The following is a 4,144-nucleotide window of genomic DNA, read 5'->3' on the forward strand; positions in this document are numbered from 1 at the left end:
TTTTTTATTTCTATTTTTCATTGGATTTAGAACAAAATATTCTTGTATACTTTGAACTTTTTCAAATTACTACACACAATACTATTTTTTTTTTCTATTCCTATAATAATCCTTCTTAATGTTTGAAAATATTAAATTGACATATTTTTATGTAGTATCATACTAATTTATTTAATGTTTGAAAATATTATACTGAAACCTTTTTTTTTTAATCATTGTACTAAGACCTCTAATATGGGGTGTTGTAAAAAAATCTCAGAAAATATTTATATATAATTTGCTCTAGCTAACATTTATTTTTCCTTTTTACTGTATATATGGTTGGAAAGCGAAATTTTGTTCTTTTTCATGTAATATTTAACTTCAAATTGGGAGTGAGTTTAAAACAAACTGAATATTCCAATTTTTATAGATGCACGTCCACTTTATATCATCAAGAAAGCTGGCCACACTCTATCTATTTGCATGCCAGGAATTTAGATTATATTTTTGTATACATCTCTATCACAACAAACAATTTTCGTAATGATTAATGTGACCGAGACATTCCCTATGCAACTTCATGTATAAGAAATTTTAATTATTTTAATATATCGTCCCAGCTAGATTCTTTATGATAGGAAATACAAAGATTAATATGGAAGAAATTAAGTTTCAAAGTATATTTTCAGCCATGTGAGCCATACATAACTAATTAGAGCTCACATGCTTGGTCGAATACGGTTGCTAAATTGCACCATCTATATATATAATCTTCTATTCTAACACCATATACCTATAATCCACTCTACGTGTCAAAATGGAACCACAAATACATAATAGTATTAATGTCCAAAAATATATAAAAAATTTAGGGTGATCCACATCAATTGGAAAAAGGTTCCTCTATGAAATTCATTGGTTCTCCCCCATGTGCTCGGTTTGGGTGTCGTTGGGAACATTTAGGGTCAACTTTTAATAGTATGTATGTTGCTCACCGCACTTTTTTATTTTTTGCATCACTCATGTTCCTTACGTAGAGAAAACAAGTCAATTCTTGTCGGTTTTATCAGTCACTGTTATAGTAATTTCTTTTTATATGTGATTAAAACTATATATACTGTATAAATTACTTATATTGGCATAAATAAATTGTGATAAATGGACTTCCCTAGATTATAAAAAATAGTGCAAATCATTCTCGGACAGTTGATGCAAGATCAATGTGTTGTAAAGAATTCGACAAAAAAAAAAAGTAATATAAATTGTATAGAATAAGATATCAATTTTTTTAAATAAGATCAATTAAAAATAAGAGGATTGAGATAATCAAATTTAAACAGCTGGTGAAAAATAACAACATTAACAGAGATTTAATTCTGTAAAAAAACAGAGATTTTAACAGAGATTCAAAGTTTAAAAAACTGGAGACTTAGATTATTGTTTAAGCATTGATTATTTCTTTTAGAAAGCAGTGCAATATATAGATTGAGGAACAACTTATGGATTAGTTTACTAGTAACATTGTAATCATAATTCCTCTTGCGGCATGGGTCTTGTGGGTAATTATCAATCTTTTCTCATGTTAGTAACCAATCTTTACTTACACTTCATTGAATCCATAAGAAATATATTTAATTTCTAACAATAAATTTGACAAGTATACTCAAATATGGCTATTAATGGAAAAAAAGTAATTGTAGGCAACGTAATCACACAAATGTGTTCAATATTTGGTAATAGAACGATCCAGATCGATATCCATTGCATTCATTAACATTAATTGTGTTCTTCCTAATTAATTAAAGTGGTAACATTGATAGTGACTATCACAGTAACGGTAAGGCATGTGTGTATGGTAACTGAGACAATAAACGACTGTGGTGGTTATACTATGTTAGTGTGTTTTCTTAATTTTTCAACATTCTAAAGATCCTTTCCTTGTTTTGGGTCTTTCCTTTGCATGGAATCAAACAAATTATATAAAATGGCTTCCAGCTGATTTATATTAACAACTAAAATTATAAATACTCCAAAATATATATTTTTATCAATAAAATAACGTTAAGATTATATAAAAATACCACATAAACATATTTGTTTACTTTTATCATTTTAAATTTATCAGGTACTTCAAAAGATAATTTTATCAAATACTTATAATTTAATAAGCTATTTTAGAATAATATTAGAACAAAATAAAAAAAAAATTAGTAACTTTCAGCTATTAAGTGATGTGACCTTATTAGGAGCGAATTGGTTGGTACATGTCACATAATCGAATGACGCCACTTCTAGAGATGAAAGATAAATCAGGGTAAACGCCACAAGAGTTCAACCTTGATAAGTTCAGAATTGATTTGACAAGGAATTCAGAGAGAAACTCTCATAAAATACACAAGTATTTTCTGAATAATGCCAAAAGTCCTTCCTTAAAAAAAAGTTCAATACATGTAGCGTTAACTGAAATTGGTGCAATTGAAAAGGCATAAGATTCAGCCACCCATTTATTTAATTATAATTACAAAATAAAAAATATTGGATGTGAGTCTTCAAATTAGTTTGAGCCTTCACCAATCAAAATTCTTACGAGTGTCTCTAGACTTTCGTCTTTCTCCACTTGGGCATTGTCAAGTATGATTGCTACCATTTATTGGAGGGTGTCCTCTGATTGTTTAGTTCTACTCCTAATCATAGGTCTCTGCATTTAGGTAGTTTTAAAATTCTCATCACTAAGGTCATGCTTTACAAAACAAGCTAAAAAAAATAAAAAAGTTGACGGGTAGTTGGTAACAGAAAGTTGTTAAACTAGTTTATTGAATTATAAGTATTTGATAATTTTTTTATGGAATGATAAAATTATTTTTTTTATTGAACAATAAAATTCTTTATTGAAATAGCTAAAAAATACAAAATGACATAAATGAACATATTTATGTGATATTTTTATATAAATTTTAATTTTATTTTATAAATAGAAATATATTTTGAGGTATTTATAATTTTAGTTTTTAACTAATTTTAAATACTTGTAATTTTTATTTATAGATTCATTATTTTAATCATATTTTTATTTTCAATTATTATATTTTTCACATATTGTGTTTTTTTACTATCCATCTTATATTATATCCTAAAATATTTTCAATCAAATTTAAAATAAAATAAAAATAACATATTTCTAGTAGACATCACACTTAATATTAAAAATAATAGAAAAATAATGTGAACAAAGTAATCATTAAAATAAATAGCTTAATATTAAAATATGAAAAAAAAGAAAAGAAAATAAATCTATCATCTAACAATATGAATATGGTGAAGTATAAGATGGAATAATAAAAAAATGTAAATAGTATAACAATTAAAATAAACAATGTAATATAAAAATATTTAAGTAATAGTAAATAAAATAAAATAAACTTATCATCTATAATCAATATCTTATATAACAAAAAGGTAAAAAAAAAAGAGAAACCCTATCTTATGTAAAAAAATATTAATGATAAAATCTTATCTTATGAGCAGAAGAAAAAAAAAGCATACCTTATATAAAAAAGATTAAAAAGAAAATCTAATGAGTATTCAAGAATAAAAAAATAAAATAAAAATAGAAGGTAACGTTTTAAAAAAATGTTACTTAAAACAACGTTGAAAAAAAATGCTAGAAGCTAAAGTTGTTTATTAAATAATCAAACAAAATTTTCAATTCATAATAAAAATTAAAAATTAACTAAAATATCTTTTCAAGCTGAAAAAAATTGTATCAAATTAGATTTTTACAAATTTATTTGACATTGAAATTGCCATGACGTTCATCATATTTACAAAAAGGCATGTATCAAACTTAGAGCTTATTTTATAACCTAAAAAAACTTAGCTTATTCTATCACTTTTAAAAACAATAATACATAATTTATAATCACATTATTAATTTATGGTCAGTAGAGATGTCATTATTTAATTTTCAACTATATCTCAAAATAAATTACTTATGAAAGATGATACTCTTGTGATAAATAAAAATAATAAGAATGTAACATTATTCATAAATATATTTTTTTAAAAATATAAGTTATAATATATATATATATATATATATATATATATATATATATATATATATATATATATGAGTGTTTTATTATGAAGGGTGAGAGGATTA

This window comes from Glycine max, chromosome 10, assembly GCF_000004515.6.
Source record: "Glycine max cultivar Williams 82 chromosome 10, Glycine_max_v4.0, whole genome shotgun sequence".
NCBI classification, from domain to species: domain Eukaryota; kingdom Viridiplantae; phylum Streptophyta; class Magnoliopsida; order Fabales; family Fabaceae; genus Glycine; species Glycine max.